Source organism: Mustelus asterias, unplaced genomic scaffold (assembly GCF_964213995.1).
Source record: "Mustelus asterias unplaced genomic scaffold, sMusAst1.hap1.1 HAP1_SCAFFOLD_42, whole genome shotgun sequence".
NCBI lineage: Eukaryota > Metazoa > Chordata > Chondrichthyes > Carcharhiniformes > Triakidae > Mustelus > Mustelus asterias.
Window position 1 is genome coordinate 1,406,598 of NW_027590119.1, and position 23,394 is coordinate 1,429,991.

General features: G+C 45.4%; 2 protein-coding genes and 1 pseudogene across 2 annotated transcripts in view; 2 read left to right on the top strand and 1 right to left on the bottom strand.

Annotated features, from left to right (window-relative positions):
• Positions 1-23,394, bottom strand: part of LOC144482778 (uncharacterized) — a 298,466-nt gene that overhangs the window by 215,586 nt on the left and 59,486 nt on the right. The gene's annotated exons all lie outside the window — the stretch shown is intronic.
• LOC144482714 (uncharacterized) lies at positions 1,436-6,010 on the top strand (annotated as a pseudogene).
• Positions 7,023-23,394, top strand: part of LOC144482715 (uncharacterized) — a 52,988-nt gene continuing 36,616 nt past the window's right edge. The window contains exons 1-2 of the mRNA XM_078201556.1: positions 7,023-7,078; positions 19,001-19,293. The gene's annotated coding sequence lies outside the window, so the exon portion shown is untranslated. The remainder of the gene's footprint in view (positions 7,079-19,000; positions 19,294-23,394) is intronic.

The following is a 23,394-nucleotide window of genomic DNA, read 5'->3' on the forward strand; positions in this document are numbered from 1 at the left end:
TTTCTGTCTTTCTGTCTCTCCTCTGTATCTCTCTCAGTCTCTGTGTGTTCCTATTTAACCGAGATGTTCAGCATCATGAAGGGTTTCTGATTGATTATAGAAGGAAAAACAGGGAAAAAAGCAGAAAAACTCAGCAAGTCAGAGAGAAACAGTTAACATTTTGAGTCCATATGATTCTTCAGGGCAGGAAAAACATGGGCTTTTCTGTCTTAGGTCAGGGTACGTGATGGGGAGGTTTAATAGAGGTGTTTAAAATGACAAACGATTTATGATAGTGTCAATGGAGAGGAACTGTTTCCCAGAAGCAGGAGGGTCTGTCGATGGGGAGAAACTTTCCCAGGTGCAGAAGGGTCTGTCGATGGGGAGAAACTTTCCCAGGTGCAGAAGGGTCTTTCGATGGAGAGAATCTATTTCCCAGGTATTGGAGGGTCTGTCGATAGGAAGAAACTGTTTCCCAGGTGCAGGAGAGTCTGTTCACAGAGGGGATACAGAGATTTAACATAATTGACAACTTAACTGGAGAGGGTGATGAGGATGATTTTTTACACAATAATTTGATGCAATCTGGAATGTACAAACTGACAGGTGCTAGAAGCAGATTTCAAGTAAAGTTTATTAGTCACAAGTAAGACTTACATTAACACTGCAATGAAGTTATGTGAAATTCCCCGTGTCGCCACAGTCCGGCGCCTGTTTGGGTCAATGCATCTAACTAGCACGTCTTTCAGAATGTGGGAGGAAACCGGAGCACCCGGAAAAACCCACGCAGACATGGGGAGAACGTGCAAACTCCACACAGTGACTCAAGCCGGGAATTGAACCCGGCGCTGTGAAGCAGCAGTGCTAACCACTGTGCCGCCGTGTTGCCCAGCCACCGTGCTGCCCAATTTAATAGTAAATTTCAAAGAGAATTGGATAAATACTTGCAGAGGGAATTTGGCAGAACGATGGTAAATGGGATTAATTGACAGTTCACTCGTCTTTGTGACATTCTGAATGTTTCTCTCCTGAGGTTTTAACATTTGATCTTTTCAGTCACAATGTGTCTCAAACAGAAGATCAAAATATTGGGTTTGATGAGCTGTCAGATCTGTTTCCCATGTGACTGTAACTCAAGAATTGCAGATAACCATGAGAAGGAACTGATTATTTTCAGTTCCTCTCACAGGTACACCTCAATATCAGAAATCTCTGGAGTTCCCCATGTCCTCATTATTCTCCCCTTGAGCATAACAGCTCTCAGTCAAGTAGAGTCAGTAACACATGTCTCTGCCATAATGTTTGCATTCCTATTTTCCCACTCACCTCCCAGTGACACTCAGCATAACACACAAACCTCAAACTATCATTGCCCCCTTACATCTTGTCCTCCTCTTACAAGCAAATATTTGTTGGGCCTCTTGTCTCCCTTAATGTCAGGTTACCTGCAGGCAAAATGACCTCAGCGACACTGGAACCGATCTTTGTGATTATCATTGTTACACCAGATTCCAATCAGCCCCAGGACCTGCAGTTGTAAAATGCAGTAACATTTTAATATCAGGCAGGTTATTGTCAAATAGTAAGTGGCAGAGTGACAAATAACAGAATTGGAATATATTATATCAATAGACCATGACTCACTCGCTATCAAATGAGACCCAAACTTTGGTTATGGTGCACGAGATATTGACTGTATTATCATTACATTGGATCCCCAGGCCTAGAATACCCGACGCTAAAATGCCACCCTGACTACCTTCCATGGGAGTTCACCTCTGTTAGCCTGACAGCAGTTTACGTCCCACCCCACGCAGGCGTGAAGACGGCATTGGATGAAATATACACCACCACAAATAGCCTTGAGACGAGGCCTTGTCCTGAGGCCTTGTTCATCGTAGCCGAAACTTCAATCAGGCCAAGCTCAAGGGTGTTCTACCAAGGTACCTGCAACACATCTCCTGTTCCATCAGAGGCCCAAACATCCTAGACCACTGCTATACAAATATCAAAAATGCCGACTGCTCTATCACCAGTCCACACCTTGGAAAATCACGTCTGTGCTCCTGCTCCCAGCTTAAAAGCAAAAACTGAAATGGGAGAATCTGCCAAAGAAAGTCGTGCAATATTGGTCTGAGGAATCGGATGATCTCCTACTAGACTGCTTAGAGTCAGTAGATTGGTCAGTATTTAAAAACTCTGTGACCAGCCTGAATGAGTCCTCCACCACAGTAACTGACTCATTAGTAAGCGTGTAGAAGACTGCGTGCCAAAGAAGCAAATCCATGTGTTTCCCAACCAGAAACCATGGATGAACAGGGATATCCACTGTCTGCTGAAGTTTAGATCTGAGACGTTCATGTCAGGCGACACTGACCTATACAAGACAGCCAGATATGATCTATGAAGATCCATCAAAGATGCCAAAAGACAGTACCGGATCAAGCTAGAATCCTAGGCTATCCACATGGATTCCCGTCGACTATGGCAAGGTCTGCAAGACATAAAAGGCTACGAGATTAAGGCAGGTAAAATCACCGGCTCCAATGCACCCCTCCCCACTGAGCTCAACACATTCTATGCCCGTTGTGAGCAAGAGGTCAGCGAGAGCACACCCTCCATACCAGAAGCCTCGAATGATTCTGTATGTTAGGTCACCAGTGCAGACATCAGAGTAGCCTTCTCAAAAGTCAACCCATGGAAAGCAACTGGCCCAGACGGGGTACCCCAATGAGCACTGAGGTCCTGCGTGGACCAGCTGGCAAGCGTATTCACAGACATCTTCAACCTCTCATTACAACAATCTAAGGTCCCTACCTGCTTCAAGAAGAGGACCATCATCCCGATACCAAAGAAAAGCCAGGGCAGCGTGCCTTAATGACTATCATCCGGTGGCTCTGACAAACCATCTTTTTGTGATTCATGCACAAGGACACCCAGGTCCCTTTGCGCAGCAGCTTGCTGCAATTTATTACCATTTAAATGCATGGTTGGGGACCCCGCGCACCCCCGACATTCTCTCTTCCACCTTCTTCCATCGGGAGGGGGATGCAGAGGTCTTGAGGTCGCGTGCCGACCGACTCGAGAGCAGCTTCTTCCCGTGCTGCTGTCGGACTTTTGGGTGGGCCTATCTTGCATTGGGTTGGTCTTTCTCTGCACCCTAGCTGTGGCTGTGGCACTGCATTCTGCGCTCTCTCATTTCCTTCTCTATGAACGGTATGTTTTGTCTTTATAGCGCAGAAGAAACAATACTTTTCATTGTATGCTAAAACATGTGACAATAAAAAAAAATAGTCCATTTTGCTGTTATTCCTACCAAAATGGATGACCTCACATTTACCAACATTGTACTCGATTTCTGTTGGAAAAATAGGTTGCATGCTTACTTTTTAATTATACAATGTTCAGAGCACTAAATTTGACACACACAATCATAGAATCCCTATAGTGCAGAAGAAGGCCATTCGGCCCATCAAGCCTGCACCGACAACGATCCCATCCAGGCCCTATTCCTGTAATCTCATGCCCCAGCATGAAAGGGGCAATTTATCATGGCTAATCCACCTAACCTGCACATCTTTGGACTGTGGGAGGAAACCCACGCAGACACAGGGAGAATGTGCAAACTCCACACAGTAAACTGAGGCTGGAATTGAACCCAGGTCCCTGGCGCTGTGAGGCAGCAGTGCTGACCACATGTGACCAATAATCAAGGACATGGCAGACATGACCAGTGTGTGAATTGCTGATGAATGGTCTTGTCCCTGTTGTTCCAATCTGTGTCCACAAAGGGACAATCCAATGGCAGAGCCATTGCCCAGCATTCACTGCGGGAGCTGCTGCGCATGCGCACTGTCAGGCTGTGATTGGAGCATGCGCGGTGCGGGTGCTGCAGCTTGATGGAAGCGCGAGGCGGTCGTGTGGCTTTCGCAACGGGTGAAATAAAACACCCAGTGTGGGTGGGGAACGGAGCCGGTGGGTGGAGAGATTTCATTACCACCGGACTCGGCTCGCAAAGTTCGAGTAAAAATCTAACGGTCCCCAATTTGGACCGAGACGGTTGTTCTCTCGGTGTCGGGCCGGGCTCGCCGGCCGCCATCTTTATAAGGGGCAATGTTCCGGCAAGGGCACTGCCATCTTTATAAGGGGCAATGTTCCGGCAAGGGCGCTGCCATCTTTATAGGGGGCAATACCAGCAGCAGGACAGAGCTTTATGCATTTCTATGTTAAAAGCAAAATTCTGTGAGTTCTAGAAATTTGAAATAAAAACTGAAAATGGTGGATTGCTAACCTGGACTGACAATAATGTATTTACAGGATACTCGGAGGAGAGAATTCACAATTCAAAACATTGTATCTAGATTCAGTCGATTCATCAAGATCATTGACCTTTGAATGTGTAAAGAAGCTGTTCTGTCTGTGGGAAATGATTTCAGCTATCAATGTGTCTGGTATTTGGATATAAGACTGATAATTTCAAAATCAAGATTCCGCTTGACTGGAAATCATGACAAAGTACTGCAGATGCTGAAATCTGATGAAGGGTCATCCTGACTCGAAAAGTTGGCTCTATTCTCTGTCCACAGATGCTGTCAGACCTGCTGAGAGTTTCCAGCAGTTTCTGCTTTTGTTGTGACTGGGAATCAATGTGGGTGAGCAGGCACTGAGGTCTTGGGGCTAACTGGACTTGCTGTCATAGAGTCACACAGCACAGAAAGAGGTCCTTCAGCCCATAAGTGAACAAGCAAGGAAAAGATGTTCCACAGCATCAGAATTGTCTATTTAGAATTTCTGTCCTGTACTTACGAGGATTCATTTTATAAACTCCTTTTACAGGCTATGAGAAAGGGAGGAATTCCAAACAAGAACATCAAACCAAACATGACATCCAACATCTACTCACTTGATTCATCAGCGCTTGAATATTGTGAACCTTTGAATGTGGAATGAGAAATGTTTCTCTGTTTCTGTCTGAGGATTTCAAACTGAAAGTTTTGAAACAATTGACTGGAAAAGCACCGAGTGAGAGTGTTCCAGTGAACTGACTGTGGAAAGAGCTTTAACCAGTTATACAGCCTGATAAAACATCACATCATTCACAGCAAGGAGAAACCATACAGTTTGGACAAGGTTTCAACTGATTGTCCAATCTGGAGAGTCACAAGGACACTGGCATCATGGAGAAACTGTGGAAATGTGGGGACTGTGGGAAGAGCTTCAATTACCCAAAGCTGAGAAAACGTTATCATTGTCACACTGGGGAGACACCATTCACCTGCTCTGTATGTGGGAAGCGATTCACTCAGTCATCCCATCTCACTGACCATCAACTTGTACACAGTGATCAGAGACCTTTTAAATGCTCTGATTGTGAGAAGAGGTTTAAAAGCAAGAAGCACCTGGTAGCACATCAGCTTGTTCACACTGGGGAGAGGCCGTTCCTCTGCTCTGTGTGTGGGAAGAGATTCAATCGGTCATCCCACCTTCTGACACATCAGCAAGTTCACACTGGGGAGAGACCATTCCTCTGCTCTGTGTGTGGTAAGGATTCATTCAGTCATCCCAACTTCTGAGACATCAGCGAGTTCACACTGGGGAGAGGCCATTTACCTGCTGTGAGTGTGGGAAGGGATTCAGTCAGTTGTCCGACCTTCTGGTACACCAACGAGTTCACACTGGGAAGAGGCCTTTCACCTGTTCTGTATGTCGGAACAGCTTTGCTCAGTCATCTACTCTTCAGAGACACCAACGAGTTCATACTGGAGAGAGGCCATTCACCTGCTCTGAGTGTGAGAAGGGATTCATTCAGTTATCCGACCTTCTGAGACACCAGCGAGTTCACAAATGATTGTAGAATTTGGAGTTTGTCATTGCTGCTTTTAGTGACATCCCGGACTGAACATGTGGCTGTGTAAGCTGAGGTGTGTAAGGAATGTGTCCCAGCCACGCTCTTCCATGGTTCAGTGGTCCTGGAGGCAGAACAGAAACTCCTTTACAACTGGGTTTAGAGTCAGGAAGAACAACGGTGAATTTTGGAAATGTGATGTCAAGTCAGAGATTGGTGTTAAATTGGGATCTGTTCCTAACTGAGACTTTGAGAAGAAATAGAAATGTGGAATGAACATTTAAAATGTTTGTGATATTCCTGATCTATCATTGTCAGACAATAACAACACTCTACATTTATATTGTCTCTTTAACAGAGTAAATGTGAAAACTGACACTGTTTTCAGATGATGTCACTGATGGGAATATGTTGATAAGAAATAAGAGGCTAAGGCTGGAGCTCTGGAGACACCAGAGGTAAGTGTGGGAATGGGAAGGGAAGATATTATAAGTGATTCTCTGACTCTGATTAAAGAGAGAAGAATAGGTTTAAAGTTTAATGTTTATTTATTAGTTTCACAAGTAGGCTTAACAATTAACATTGCGATGAAGTTACTATGAAAATCCCCGAGTCGCCACATTCCTGTGCCTGTTTGGGTACACTGAGGGAGAATTTGGCATGGTCAATGCGAACCAGTACATCTTTTGGACTGTGGAGGAAACCAGAACATCCGGAGGAAACCCACACAGACAGTGACCCAGAATCGAACCCGAGTCCCTGGTGCTTGAGACAGCAGTGCTAACCACTGTGCCACCGTGCCGCCCATGTCGAACCAGGAGAGAGTAGCCCCACCCAGCTGGACGATAGTGGAGAGGGATGGAGCAGAATGATGTGGGCGACCTTGCCAAAGGCTGCAAATAGGTCGAGGATAAAAAGGGAAAGTTCATTTTTGTTGCAGTCACATAGGATGTCAGTGCGGACTTTGATAAGAGCTGTTTCAGTAATGTGGCAAGGCAGAAACCTGATTGAAGAATTCAAATGTGGAGTTCTGGGAAAGATGGCCTTGGGTTTTGGGAGAAGACAAAACATTCAGAATGAATGAGGGGGCGGGGCTGGAGGACCGAGCGAGAGCGGCTGGTCCTCCAACCAATCGGAGTGAATGAGGGGCGGGGCTGAGGGCGAGTTGCACTGTGGGGATCTGGAGCATGCGCAGTGCCGATCACTGAGGATTGAGGCGGTTGAGGAAATATTCAGTCCGGGCGATAACACCGGGTAAATCAGGAATGAGTGATGGAGCCGGTGGGTGGGCGGACTTGGAGGCTTCATAAAAGTCCCGTGTAGGCCGCAAGCCCCCAATAGGAAGCTCGAATTCGATATTTGAACCGTTGAAAGGTTGTTCGGGCTTTTCCCCCGATTCAGGCCCGGGTGAACGACCGCCATCTTGACAGTGTGCGGCCGAGCGCGCGCGCAGACAGAGGGAGCTCCATGCTCAGCCCCCTCCGCCCCGATTCAGTCTGATTGGTTGGAGGACCAGCCGCTTGTGCTCGGTCCTCCAGCCCCGCCCCCTCCTCCTATTGGTCCGGAGCTGCCGTCAATCAGCTCCCGGGCATTGTGATGTGGAGCATGCGCAGTGTCATTGCTGTCCTTGTCCCGGAGAAGCGGAGTCAGCGTTAGGCGGTGGCTGGGAGGATTTGGAAACACTTTGTGGATCCGCAAACCCTTCAGAATCATTGTCAGCTCCCTGGTTTGCAGCTGCGGGGCTTCTCCCTCCCTCCCTCCCGGGAACAGGCCCAGGTTAACGGCCCCATCCTGGCTCAGCCACTGGAGGATGGTTCACATCAGAGGATGGGGGAGGGGGACAATAAATAAGAGGTTACACTTTGGCCTCAAATCAATGAGGACTCTGATCTCTGGGAAGGAAGGAAACCCTGGGAGGTGGGCGGGGAGGATTCACAAACACCCGCTGGAGGCCCCAACACCCCCAGTAAAAAGCTGCAGCTCCCGGGTTTGCAGCTTTTTCCCGGGAGAGAGTTGGGGAAGTTTTGTGGAGACAATTCCCGGCTGGTTCAGTTAGTGGTCAATGAAGCTCAGAAATCCTGAGTCAGGATCCTCATTGGGTGGTTGTTTTATTAAAATATTATTATTCATCTGTTGAAGAAAATATTAATTTGTTTTGAAGAATCATTTTTATAGCGTTTGTGAAAATGTCCATTAAAATAGCCATTTTTCCAATGTATTTCTGATGAGAATTTTAATATTACTGATTTGGGAATTGATTCTCGGGAATGGTCATTCTGAAAATGATTATGTTTTAATTTACTCCATAATGCCAGAAGTCAGTTTGTATTTCAAATGTAATTTAGAATATCTGGGAGCAAATGTTAAAATGAGGTTTGAGACACCAGCTGCCATTACTTCCTGTGACTGATGATACCTTTGTGCCTGTGCAGGAGGTAATTCCCCTGGTGCTGTGGCACAAATAAAATGGAGCCTTTCCTCGGAACAGGTCCGTGTTAACGGTCACCGTGTTGTTTCAGTGGTGAGCAGGGGACGTGTGGCCATTGTGGTAACAACAGAGTCGGTGGGACTTCATGTCCCCTGACCTTAAAAGAAAATAATTGACTCCTTGGTTGTACAGTCAATCTGCACATGGTCTGGAGAACTGAATCCAGCCAGAGTGACAAGGCAGAGGGAGCTGGTCTCAGAGTGGAGACATGAAATGGTGGAGATGGGGCAAGGAGTTTGATTTAGACCAGGGACAAGAGAGAGTGTGTGGGATGGAGATTATAGCTCAAGATAAATGAGATGAAGAAGTGTTCCATGGAAACTCGAATTGTCTGTTATGAATTCGTTTTTTAAGCTCTTTTTGCAGGGAACTAGAAGAGGAGGATTCACAGACAGGAAACTCAAACTAAACTTTAGGTCAAGGTCTGCAGAACCATTTGATTCATCATGACCTCAGTATGATTGCTTTTTACAGTGGAGGGAGAAATCATTGCCTGTTTTGTCAGTGGAAGAAAATTTTAAAAATTCAATGTGGCAGAAAAAGACCCGAGACACACACCCCCGAGTGAGAGTGTTCCAGTGAACTGACTGAAAAGAGCTTTAACCGGTTACACAGCCTGAAAAAAATCACACCATTCACAGTGAGAAGAAACTATAAACGTGGTCCGTGTGTGGATAAGGCTTCAACTGATCATCCAACCTGGAGAGACACAAAGTCACCTGCACCGTGGAAATGTGAGGATTGTGGTAAAGAATTCAATTATCCATACTTGCTGGAAAACCATAGACACAGTCACACTGGAGAGAGGCCATTCACCTGCTCCGTGTGTGGGAAAAGATTCACTACCTCATCCCACCTGCTGTTACACCAACAAATTCACACTGAGGAGAGGCTGTACAGCTGCTCCACCTGTGGAAAGGGGTTCTCATATTCATCCAACCTCGGTGCACATCAGCGAGTTCACACTGGGGAGAGATCGTTCACCTGCTCCTTGTGTGGGAAGGAATTGCTGGACCATCCGGTCTTTGATCACACCAGCGAATTCACACAGGGGAGAAGCCATTCACCTATTGTGTGTGTGGTAGAAATTCACTCTGTCATCTAACCTGCTGTCACACCAGCGAGTTCACACAGAGGAGAGACCGTTCAGCTTTCCTGTGGAAAGAGGTTCAGGTCTTCATCCAACCTCAGTGCACACAAGCGAGTTCACACTGGGGAAAGGCCGTTCACCTGTTCCACGTGTGGGAGGGAATTCACCAATTCATCCGGCCTCCTGTCACATCAGTGAATTCACACTGAGGAGAAGCCATTTATTTGCACATACTGTGGAAAGAGTTTCAGGCAGTTATCAATCCTCACTGCAAATCAACGCACTCACACTGGGGAGAGACCATTCACTTGCTCCATGTGTGGGAAGGGATTCACTCAGTCTGGCAGCCTGCATTTACATGAGCTCACCCACACTGGGGAGAGGCCATTCGCCTGCTCTGTGTGTGGGAAGGGATACACTCGGTCATCCCACTTGCTGACACCTCTGCAAGTTCACAATTGTCAGCAGGAGTTAGATTTTGCAGTTACTGCTGCTGTTAATCACATTCAGGATTGATATTCTGACAATATTGGTTTGTTTCTGCTGACATTAACAATCCCTACAACTGGAATTCTGCTTTAATATTTAGTTTAATATTTCACAATCCACAGAATAGATATATTCAAACAAGAATGAACAATGTTGTGGGTTTAATCTCAGTTGTTTGGATTTAATCTCAGTTGTTTGGATTTAATCTCAGTTGTTTGGGTTTAAACCCAGTTGTTGTGGGTTTAATCTCAGTTGTTTGGATTTAATCTCAGTTGTTTGGGTTTACTCTCCGTTATTTGGGTTTAATCTCAGTGGTTTGGGTTTAATATCAGTTGTTTGGATTTAATCTCAGTTGTTGTGGGTTTAATCTCAGTTGTTTGGATTTACTCTCCGTTATTTGGGTTTAATCTCAGTGGTTTGGGTTTAATATCAGTTGTTTGGATTTAATCTCAGTTGTTTGGATTTAATCTCAGTTGTTTGGATTTAATCTCAGTTGTTTGGGTTTAATCTCAGTTGTTTGGGTTTAATCTCAGTTGTTTGGGTTTAATCTCAGTTGTTTGGGTTTAATCTCAGTTGTTTGGGTTTAATCTCAGTTGTTTGGGTTTAATCTCAGTTGTTTGGATTTAATATCAGTTGTTTGGGTTTAATCTCAGTTGTTTGGGTTTAATCTCAGTTGTTTGGGTTTAATCTCAGTTGTTTGGGTTTAATCTCAGTTGTTTGGGTTTAATATCAGTTGTTTGGGTTTAATATCAGTTGTTTGGGTTTAATATCAGTTGTTTGGATTTAATCTCAGTTGTTTGGGTTTAATATCAGTTGTTTGGGTTTAATATCAGTTGTTCTGGGTTTAATCTCAGTTGTTTGGGTTTAATATCAGTTGTTTAGGTTTAATCTCAGTTGTTTTGGGTTTAATCTCAGTTGTTTGGGTTTAATATCAGTTGTTCTGGGTTTAATCTCAGTTGTTCTGGGTTTAATATCAGTTGTTTGGGTTTAATCTCAGTTGTTTGGGTTTAATCTCAGTTGTTTGGGTTTAATATCAGTTGTTAATATCAGGGATTTGTTCCCAGGAGCAGGCTGAGGGTAAGAGAGTGGGTTTTCTGACTTTAATTAATTATTTATTTTTTCAGTTAATTTTGGGTTTAAAATCGGAGGTTTTTTTCAAAACCGGAAGTCGGGCCAGGAGAGGCCTGGGGAAGTTTTTGGAGGGTTTAAAAGCGCACCAAAGTATACAGCGGGCAGCATCGTAGCGGGCAGCAGAGTGAGTGGGAAGTTGAGTGAGCTGTCAGGGCTTTGGCTCACAGGGCTTGGACGAGCAGGGGTGAGTTTTTGTTTCCTTACACTCTTATTAACTTTTCACTGTCTTACTTGACATAAAGTGTCCAGTATGAGTGTGAAACCAGTGTGTTGTTCCCAGTGTAGGATGTGGGAGGTCCTGGAGGCATCTGGCCTCCCGGACATCCACATCTGTGAGGGGTGTGTCGAGCTGCGGTTCCTGAGGGACTGTGTTAGGGAGCTGGAACTGCAGCTCGAGGATCTTAGGCTGATGAGGGAGAATGAGGAGGTGATAGACAAGAGCTATCATCAGGTGGACACACCAGGGCAACGGGAGGAGGCCAAGTGGGTGATGGCCAGGAAGGGTAAGGCTAGGGTGGTTGAGAGCACCCCAGTGGATTTGCCTCTGCACAACAAGTACTCCTGCTTGAGTACTGCTGGGGGGGACAGCCCGCCTGGGGGAAGCAGCAGTGGCCGTGTCTCCGCAGTGGAGTCCAGCCCTGTAACTCAGAGGGCTAAGGAAAAGAGGAGGAAGGCGGTATTAATCGGGGACTCGATGGTGAAGGGGACAGACAGGCGTTTCTGCGGAGGTAGGCGGGATTCTCGCATGGTGGTCTGCCTCCCTGGGGCCGGGATCCAGGATGTCGCTAGTCGCGTCCCGGAAATCCTGAGGTGGGAGGGAGAGGAGCCTGAGGTAGCGGTACATATTGGTACCGCTGATGTGGGTAGGAAGGGAGAAGGGGTCATGAAAAGGGAGTACAGGGAATTAGGGAGACAGCTGAGAAAGAGGAAAGCAAAGGTAGTAATCTCAGGATTACTACCTGTGCCACGGGAAGGTGAGGGCAGGAATGGAGTGAGGTGGAAGATGAATGTGTGGCTGAGGGACTGGTGCAGGGGGCAGGGATTCAGGTTCCTGGACCATTGGGACCTCTTTAGGGGCAGGGGTGATCTGTATACAAAAAACGGGTGGAACTTGAATCACACGGGGACCAATATCCTGGCCGGTAGGTTGGCTAAGGTTACTGGGGAGAATTTAAACTAGATAGGTTGGGGGGAGGGGAGCTAGAAGAGTTGACTAGGATCAAGGAACTAATTGATGGGGTGGAGGATGCAGGGGTAAGGGGAATTACAAAATTAATGGTAGAGGAGAGGGTGCAAGTGAATGAAGGCGGTAATTTAGATAAGGGAGTAGAGGGAGAGGGTGTTCGTGACTCATCAAAGCGGGTCCAGATAAAAGCTGGAATAAGGACACTTTGCCTGAATGCACGAAGCATTCGGAACAAGGTAAATGAGTTGATGGTGCAAATCAGCACGAGTGGGTACGATCTAGTGGCCATTACAGAAACGTGGCTGAAAGGTGACCAGGACTGGGAGATGAATATCCAGGGGTATCAGGCGTTTAGGAAGAATAGACAGGAAGGAAAAGGTGGTGGGGTCGCGCTATTAATAAGAGATAATATCAGGGTAGTACTGAGGGATGACATAGGCTCTGAGGAACAAAACGTGGAATCATTATGGGTAGAGATGAGGAATAGTAGAGGGAGAAAGACACTAGTAGGTGTGGTATATAGGCCCCCAAATAATAATGTTGAGGTAGGGAGGGCTATAAACAAGCAGATAAGGGATGCGTGTAAAAACGGAACGGCAATAATCATGGGGGACTTCAACATGCACATTGACTGGCAGACTCAAGTCGGTAAGGGTGGAATGGAGGAAGAGTTCTTAGAATGCTGTCGGAATAGTTTCCTTGAACAGCATGTTACGGAACCGACGAGGGAACGAGCTATTTTGGATCTGGTATTGTGTAACGAGGTAGGTAGAATTAAGGATCTTATTGTGAAGGACCCTCTTGGGTCTAGTGACCACAATATGGTCGAATTTCTGATTCAGATGGAAGAGGAGAAAGTTTGGTCCCAAACCAGTGTCCTCTGTTTGAACAGAGGGAAATATGATAGGATGAGGGATGAATTGGCTAAGGTAGACTGGGAGAGCAGGCTGGCAGGTAGGATAGCTGAGGAACAGTGGAGGATTTTTAAGGAGATCCTTTTCAGTTCTCAGCAAAAATATATTCCAGCAAAAAACAAGGATTGCAAGAAAAGGGAGAACCAGCCGTGGATAACGAAGGAAATAAAGGAGAGTATTAAAATAAAAACAGCTGCGTACAGAGTGGCCAAAAATAGTGGAGAAACAAGTGATTGGGAAAAATTTAAGAAACAACAAAGAGAGACTAAGAAAGCGATAAAGAAAGGAAGGATAGACTATGAAGCTAGGCTAGCAATTAATATAAAAAATGATAGTAAAAGTTTTTATAAATATATAAAAAGGAATAGAGTGGCTAGAGTGAATGTTGGACCCTTGGAGGACGAGAGGGGGGAGTTAATAGTGGGAAATGAGGATATGGCTGAGTCTTTAAATAAGTTTTTTGTGTCGGTCTTCACGGTGGAGGACACAAATAGTTTGCCAAATATTAATGATAGAGGGTTGGCAGCAGGAGAAATACTTAATACAATTAATGTTACCAGAGAGGCAGTGCTGGGTAGACTAATGGGACTGAAGGTGGATAAGTCCCCGGGTCCGGATGGAATGCATCCCAGGGTATTGAAAGAAATGTCAGAGGTAATAGTGGATGCGTTAGTGATTATTTATCAAAACTCGTTGCATTCTGGGGTAGTGCCGGTTGATTGGAAAACGGCTAATGTTACGCCGCTGTTTAAAAAAGGAAGGAGACAAAAGGCGGGTAACTATAGGCCGGTCAGCTTAACGTCTGTAGTAGGGAAAATGCTGGAATCCATTATTAAAGAGGAGATAGCAGGGCATCTGGATAGAAATGGTTCGATCAATCAGACGCAGCATGGATTCATGAGGGGAAAGTCGTGCTTGACGAACATGTTGGATTTTTATGAAGATGTGACTAGGGCGGTTGATGGAGGAGAACCGGTGGATGCGGTGTTTTTGGATTTCCAAAAGGCGTTTGATAAGGTGCCCCATAAAAGGCTACTGAAGAAGATTAGGGCACACGGAGTTGGGGGTAGCGTGTTAAAGTGGATTGGGGACTGGCTATCCGACAGGAAGCAAAGAGTCGGAATAAATGGGTGTTTTTCCGGTTGGAGGAAGGTAACTAGTGGCGTGCCGCAGGGATCGGTACTCGGGCTGCAACTATTTACCATTTATATAGATGATCTGGAGGAGGGGACGGAGTGTAGGGTAACGAAGTTTGCAGACGACACAAAGATAAGTGGAAAAGTGAATCGTGTGGAGGACGGAGAAGATCTGCAGAGAGATTTGGACAGGCTGAGTGAGTGGGCGAGGATATGGCAAATGGAGTATAACGTTGAGAAATGCGAGGTTATACACTTTGGAGGAAATAATAACAAATGGGATTACTATCTCAATGGAAACAAATTAAAACATGCTACCGTGCAAAGGGACCTGGGGGTCCTTGTGCATGAGACGCAAAAGCCTAGTCTGCAGGTACAACAGGTGATCAAGAAGGCAAATGGGATGTTGGCCTATATTGCGAAGGGGATAGAATATAAAAGCAGGAATGTCTTGATGCACCTGTACAGGGCATTGGTGAGGCCGCAGCTGGAATACTGTGTGCAGTATTGGTCCCCTTATATGAGGAAGGATATATTGGCATTGGAGGGAGTGCAGAGAAGGTTCACCAGGTTGATACCGGAGATGAGGGGTTTGGATTATGAGGAGAGGCTGAGGAGATTGGGTTTGTACTCGTTGGAGTTTAGAAGGATGAGGGGGGATCTTATGGAGACTTATAAGATAATGCGGGGGCTGGATAGGGTGGAGGCGGAGAGATTCTTTCCACTTAGTAAGGAAGTTAAAACTAGAGGACACAGCCTCAAAATAAAGGGGGGTCGGTTTAAGACAGAGTTGAGGAGGAACTTCTTCTCCCAGAGGGTGGTGAATCTCTGGAATTCTCTGCCCGCTGAGGTGGTGGAGGCTACCTCGCTGAATATGTTTAAAGCGCGGATGGATGGATTCCTGATCGGTAAGGGAATTAAGGGTTATGGGGATCAGGCGGGTAAGTGGTACTGATCCACGTCAGATCAGCCATGATCTTATTGAATGGCGGGGCAGGCTCGAGGGGCTAGATGGCCTACTCCTGCTCCTATTTCTTATGTTCTTATGTTCTTTAATATTCTGAGATGTCACTGATTTTCAGGGCTGTTGTGTCCCCTTTTAAACGTACTATCTGTGATTTTTTTTTTTGTTTTATTCAGGAACTTGTTTATAATACATTTTCCTTCAATCTGAAATTGACATTTGGTACAAACTACAATTCAGTGTCTGAAAGATTCCACTGATTAAGATTTCCAATGAGAAAATGCTGACAATTCTTACTGACTTACACATTCTTCACAGTGAAACTTCCACGATCACATTTAATTATCAAGGAACATAAAACAATGCACAGATACTTGTTGGTACTGAACTTGAATATTGCTGACAAGAGAGACATGTTGCTGAATCTTTTCAGCATGCACTCATCAGGACAAATGGAAGAATGCCAAATTTTAAATGATTGCAATTTATACTACAGGAGAAAAGGGTGCTAATTGGTGGACTCTCATTGACTTGAAGCTTTGCCATGGAGAAACCAATAGGAGACTGTAGGTTTCTCAAGCTTCTGGGAAATTCAAAAAAGGTGCAAGGCTTTTGTTTGCAGGGAAAGGATCGCTGCGTATGTATGTATGTCAGTCACTTCTCGCAAATATAACTGAGCCGTATTATGAACTCGACTGATTATCTTCAATTGATTGAGTGTAGCTATTAGCACACTCAGGATTGTTCAGCAAGTGCTGCCCAATCTGTAATCACAGTAAACATTGTATTTTTGGTTTTGAGAGTGTGGGCTGCTGAAAAGGAAATCACGACCCATTATGAACAAATCAAGGAATATGCTGTTTTATTCTGTCAGCCATTTACTGGGCGAGCCGGCACTGTAATGTTCACCATTTTATATTCAAATCTGGGGGGGATAATGTTCACTGTTTTATATTCGGGTCTGGGGGGGATAATGTTCACTGTTTTATATTCGGGTCTGGGGGATAATGTTCACTGTTTTATATTCGGGTCTGGGGGGGATAATGTTCACTGTTTTCTATTCGGGTCTGGGGGATAATGTTCACTGTTTTATATTCGGGTCTGGGGGATAATGTTCACTGTTTTATATTCGGGTCTGGGAGATAATGTTCATTGGTTTAAATTTGGGTCTGGGGGGGATAATGTTCACTGTTTTATATTCGGGTCTGGGGGATAATGTTCACTGTTTCATATTCGGGTCTGGGGGTGATAATGTTCACTGTTTTATATTTGAGTCTGGGGGGGATAATGTTCACTGTTTTATATTCGGGTCTGGGGGAGAATGTTCACTGTTTTATATTTGGGTCTGGGGGATAATGTTCACTTTTATATTCGGGTCTGGGGGTGATAATGTTCACTGTTTCATATTTGGGTCTGGGGGTGATAATGTTCACTGTTTCATATTCGGGTCTGGGGGGGATAATGTTCACTGTTTTATATTCGGGTCTGGGGGGGATAATGTTCACTGTTTTATATTCGGGTCTGGGGGGGATAATGTTCACTGTTTTATATTCGGGTCTGGGGGATAATGTTCACTGTTTTATATTCGGGTCTGGGGGATAATGTTCACTGTTTTATATTCGGGTCTGGGGGGGATAATGTTCACTGTTTCATATTCGGGTCTGGGGGTGATAATGTTCACTGTTTTATATTTGGGTCTGGGGGATAATGTTCACTGTTTTATATTCGGGTCTGGGGGGGATAATGTTCACTGTTTTATATTCGGGTCTGGGGGGGATAATGTTCACTGTTTTATATTCGGGTCTGGGGGTGATAATGTTCACTGTTTTATATTCGGGTCTGGGGGATAATGTTCACTGTTTTATATTCGGATCTGGGGGATAATGTTCACTGTTTTATATTCGGGTCTGGGGGGGATAATGTTCACTGTTTTATATTCGGGTCTGGGGGATAATGTTCACTGTTTTATATTCGGGTCTGGGGGATAATGTTCACTGTTTTATATTTGGGTCTGGGAGATAATGTTCACTGTTTTATATTCGGGTCTGGGGAGGATAATGTTCACTGTTTTATATTCGGGTCTGGGGGATAATGTTCACTGTTTTATATTCGGGTCTGGGGGGGATAATGTTCACTGTTTTATATTCGGGTCTGGGGAGGATAATGTTCACTGTTTTATTTTCGGGTCTGGGAGATAATGTTCACTGTTTTATATTGGGGTCTGGGGGGGATAATGTTCACTGTTTTATATTCAGGTCTGGGGGATAATGTTCACTGTTTTATATTCGGGTCTGGGGGATAATGTTCACTGTTTTATATTCGGGTCTGGGGGGGATAATGTTCACTGTTTTATATTCGGGTCTGGGGGATAATGTTCACTGTTCTTTATTTGGGTCTGGGGGGGATAATGTTCACTGTTTTATATTCGGTCTGGGGGATAATGTTCACTGTTTTATATTCGGGTCTGGGGGAGTTAATGTTCACTGTTTTATATTCGGGTCTGGGGGATAATGTTCACTGTTTTATATTCGGGTCTGGGGGGGATAATGTTCACTGTTTTATATTCGGGTCTGGGGGGGATAATGTTCACTGTTTTATATTTGGGTCTGGGGGGGATAATGTTCACTGTTTTATATTCGGGTCTGGGGGGATAATGTTCACTGTTTTATATTCGGGTCTGGGAGATAATGTTCACTGTTTTATATTCGGGTCTGGGGGGGATAATGTTCACTGTTTTATATTCGGGTCTGGGGGGGATAATGTTCACTGTTTTATATTCGGGTCTGGGAGATAATGTTCACTGTCTGGGGTTTGTTAGCTCGGGTTGATTCTGCCTACGGTGCATTCTCGGTTATCAGAGCTCTCATTAAAAGCCCTAATTTCCAGTCAGTGACTGAGTTGTCTCTGATGGGATGGAGAATCAGAGTGGGGGTAATGTGCTTCATGGACAGCGATGGGTGGGAGTGAGTATTAAATAAACCAGGACTACACCAAGTAATTTTGAGAACATTGAAACCATCACAAAATATCACAGCATCATGTTGGAAAACAGAATACTTTATCTGAATCTTTGATCAATTTTGTTTGATTCAATATTGTGAGTGACTTGTTGGATTGCTGGTTATTTTCTAAAGGCAGCTCAGCACCATCATTTTGACCATCAACTCGGCCCTGGTAACTGCTGTTTTTTCTCTGTACCTTCTGTTTTAATTTTAAGTGGAACCTTAATATTTGCTTGGTCCACCAGCCGATTGATCTTTCCAGGGGTGTGTGTCTGAGAAATATACAACGAAAAACATTCTCTATTTACCTCCTGCATTGCTGCAGTAAATATACATTGTTCTGACTCTGCCAGCAAGGCTGTGGAATTAATTGGATCGATCTTAAAGAGAGCCCGGCTGGGCAGGATAGAGTCACAGAGGTTTACAGCATGGAAACGTGAGCCAAATGGTTTCCATCTGTGATGTATCATTGCATAAAACAGAATATTCAGTCTCAGGAGAAAGAAAGTGAAATAAACCAGTTTCTGGGGGATTTACCCAATCAGTATGAGCACCTTCAGGAGAGCAGAGAGGGGGGGGAGGGGGGAAACCAGTGAGAAATGTTTTAAAAACTCTGGGTATTCCCACAGGAGAGCACTGGTTTAAATCAATTTTAGAAATAGAGAATGGCAGTGCACAAATTCAGAGGAATGTATTTTTAAAAATTAATTGATCTCAATTGCACAAGATAATTTTCTATTATGTCTTTGATTGACAATGGCGCTGTTAATTCCCAGGTGCCCCTGCGGTTGTGAACGTGCCCTATTCTTCCGGTGAAGCGGGCAGAGAGGGGAGTGATTTTTGGAGGGCAGAACTGGAAGATAAGCTGAATTTATTTTTACTTACTTTTTTCGGAGTTGTTTTTTTCCTGAGAAACAGGAAACCGGAAGTCAGCCGTAGGGAGACCTGGGACGGTTTTTTTTTTGCCCACTAAATTTGAACGGGGAGGTAACCCGAGACTCTACACGTGTAGAGTCTCCCACCCTCCCTCCTCCTCTAACCTAAAAAAAAAGACTCTGCGTGAGAGCAGGTGAGCTTTCTTTTTCTTTTTCTTTTCTCTTTCATTTATTAGTTCGGGAAGTTAGCAGGGATGTCAGTGCAGGCAGTGCAATGTTCCTCCTGTGGGATGTGTGAGGTGAGGGACACCATTAGTGTCCCAGCTGAGTACACCTGCAGGAAGTGCACCCAATTCCAGCTCCTTGAAGACTGTGTTAGGGATCTGGAGTTGGAACTGGATGAACTCAGGATCATTCGGGAGGCAGAGACAGTTATAGATAAAAGCTACAGGGAGGTTCATACTCCTAGGAATGAGGATACTTGGGTGACTGTTAGAAAGGGTAAGAAGCAGACAGTGCAGCGATCCCCTGTGGCCGTTCCTCTGTATAACAAGTATACCGTTTTGGATCCTGTTGGGGAGGGCGACTTACCAGGGGTAAGCCATGGGGTACAGGTCTCTGGCACAGAGTCTGTCCCTGTTGCTCAGAAGGGAAAGGGGGGGAGGAGTAGAGCATTAGTCATTGGGAACTGCATAGTTAGGGGGACAGATCGGAGATTCTGTGAGAGCGAGAGGGACTCGCGGCTGGTGTGTTGCCTCCCAGGTGCCAGGGTCTTTGATGTCTCGGATCGTGTTTTCAAGATCCTTAAGGGGGAAGGGGACCAGCCCCAAGTTGTGGTCCACACAGGCACCAATGACATAGGTAGGAAAAGAGATGGGGATGTAAGGCAGAAATTCAGGGAGTTAGGGTGGAAGCTTAGAGCGAGAACAAATAGAGTTGTTATCTCTGGTTTGTTACCCGTGCCACGTGCTAGTGAGGAGAGGAATAGGGAGAGAGAGCAGTTGAACACGTGGCTACAGGAATGGTGCAGGAGGGAAGGATTTAGATACCTGGATAATTGGCGCTCATTCTGGGGTAGGTGGGACCTCTACAAACGGGATGGTCTTCACCTGGACCAGAGGGGTACTAATATCCTGGGGGGGAAATTTGCTAATGCTCTTCGGGAGGGTTTAAACTAATTCGGCAGGGGGGTGGGAACCTGGATTTCTGCTCCAGTGTACAGGAGGATGTGAGTGGTGAGGTGATGAATAAGATTTCAAGGTCGCAGGAGTGTACCGGCAGGCAGGAAGGTGCTTTGAAGTGTGTCTACTTCAATGCCAGGAGCATCCGGAATAACGTGGGTGAACTTGCAGCATGGGCTGGTACCTGGGACTTCGATGTTGTGGCCATTTCGGGGACATGGATAGAGCAGGGACAGGAATGGTTGTTGCAGGTTCCGGGGTTTAGATGTTTCAGTAAGATCAGGGAAGGTGGTAAAAGAGGAGGAGGTGCGGCATTGTTAGTCAAGGACAGTATTACGGTGGCAGAAAGGATGTTTGATGAGGACTCGTCTACTGAGGTAGTATGGGCTGAGGTTAGAAACAGGAAAGGAGAGGTCACCCTGATGGGAGTTTTCTATAGGTCTCCGAAAAGTTCCAGAGATGTAGAGGAAAAGATTGCAAAGATGATTCTGGATAGGAGCGAAAGTAACAGGGCAGTTGTTATGGGGGACTTTAACTTTACAAATATTGACTGGAAATGCTATAGTTCGAGTACTTTAGATGGGTCAGTTTTTGTCCAATGTGTGCAGGAGGGTTTGCTGACACAGTATGTAGATAGACCAACAAGAGGCGAGGCCACATTGGATTTGGTACTGGGTAATGAACCAGGCCAGGTGTTAGATTTGGAGGTAGGTGAACACTTTGGTGATAGTGACCACAATTCGGTTACGTTTACTTTAGCAATGGAAAGGGATAGGTATACACCGCAGGGCAAGTATTATAGCTGGGGGAAAGGAAATTATGATGCGATTAGGCGAGATTTAGGATGCACAGGATGGGGAAGAAATCTGTAGGGGATGGGCACAATTGAAATGTGGAGCTTGTTCAATGAACAGCTACTGCGTGTCCTTGATAAGTATGTACCTGTCAGGCAAGGAGGTAGTGGTCGAGCGGGGGAACCGTGGTTTACTAAAGAAGTTGAATCTCTTGTGAAGAGGAAGAAGGAGACTTATGTAAAGATGAGACGTGAAGGCTCAGTTAGGGCGCTTGAGAGTTACAAGTTCGCCAGGAAGGAGCTGAAGAGAGAGCTAAGAAGAGCCAGGAGGGGACAGGAGAAGTCTTTGGCAGGTAGGATCAAGGAAAATCCTAACGCTTTCTACAGGTATGTCAGGAATAAAAGAATGACTAGGGTAAGATTAAGGCCAGTCAAGGACAGTAGTGGGAAGTTGTGCGTGGAGTCTGAAGAGATAGGAGAGGCGCTAAATGAATATTTTTCGTCAGTATTCACACAGGAAAAAGACAATGTTGTCGAAGAGAATACTGAGATACAGGCTATTGGACTAGACGGGATTGAGGTTCATAAGGAGGAGGTGTTAGCAACTCTGGAAAGTGTGAAAATAGATAAGTCCCCTGGGCCGGATGGGATTTATCCTAGCATTCGCTGGGAAGCTAGGGAGGAGATTGCAGAGCCTTTGGCTTTGATTTTTATGTCATTGTCTACAGGAATAGTGCCAGAAGACTGGAGAATAGCAAATGTTGTCCCCTTGTTCAAGAAGGGGAGTAGAGACAACCCTGGTAATTATAGACCAGTGAGCCTTACTTCTGTTGTGGGCAAAGTTTTGGAAAGGATTATAAGAGATAGGATTTATAATCATCTAGAAATTAATAATTTGATGAGGGATAGTCAGCACGGTTTTGTGAAGGGAAGGTCGTGCTTCACAAACCTTATTGAGTTCTTTGAGAAGGTGACCGAAGAGGTGGATGAGGGTAAAGCAGTTGATGTGGTGTTTATGGATTTAAGTAAAGCATTTGATAAAGTTCCCCACGGTAGGCTATTGCAGAAAATACGGAGGCATGGGATTGAGGGTGATTTTGAGATTTGGATCAGAAATTGGCTAGCTGTAAGAAGACAGAGGGTGGTGGTTGATGGGAAATGTTCATCCTGGAGTTCAGTTACTAGTGGTGTACCGCAAGGATCTGTTTTGGGGCCACTTTTGTTTGTCATTTTTATAAATGGATGAGGGCGTAGAAGGATGGGTTAGTAAATTTGCGGATGACACTAAAGTCGGTGGAGTTGAGGACAGTGTGGAAGGATGTTGCAGGTTACAGAGGGACAGAGATAAGCTGCAGTGCTGGGCTGAGAGGTGGCAAATGGAGTTTGATGTGGAAAAGTGTGAGGTGATTCACTTTGGAAGGAGTAACAGGAATACAGAGTACTGGGCTAATGGTAAGATACTTGGTAGTGTGGATGAACAGAGAGATCTCGGTGTCCATGTGCATAGATTCCTGAAAGTTGGCACCCAGATTGATAGGGTTGCTAAGAAGGCGTACAGTGTGTTAGCTTTTATTAGAAGAGGGATTGAGTTTCGGAGCCATGCTGTCATGTTGCAGCTGTACAAAACTCTGGTGCGGCCGCACTTGGACTATTGCGTACAGTTCTGGTCGCCGCATTATAGGAAGGATGTGGAAGCATTGGAAAGGGTGCAGAGGAGATTTACCAGGATGTTGCCTGGTATGGTGGGAAGGTCTTATGAGGAAAGGCTGAGTGACTTGAGGCTTTTTTCGTTGGAGAGAAGAAGTTTAAGAGGTGACTTAATAGAGGCATTCAAGATGATCAGAGGATTAGATAAGTTGGACAGTGTAAGCCTTTTTCCTCGGATGATGATGGCTAGCACGAGGGGGCATAGCTTTAAATTGAGGGGTGATAGATATAGATCAGATGTCAGAGGTAGGTTCTTTACTCAGTGAGTAGTAAGGGTGTGGAATGCCCTGCCTGCAACAGTAGTGGACTCGTCAACATGAAGGGCATTTAAAGGGTCATTGGATAAACATATGGATGAGATTGGAATAGTGTAGGTTGGATGGGTTTAGATTCGTTTCACAGGTCGGTGCAACATTGAGGGCCGAAGGGCCTGTACTGCGCTGTAATGTTCTATGTTCTATAGTCATTCCACAGGAGCCTATTGCGCAGGCGCAGTGCTGTATCTGGGGCATGCGCAGTGTCACTGCTCAGAGTCCTGAATGCGGGAGACGCTTTTTTCAGCGGGTGAGTCGGTTGGGCTGCGGGAGAAGTGGAGCCGGGAGTTGGGGTAGGGA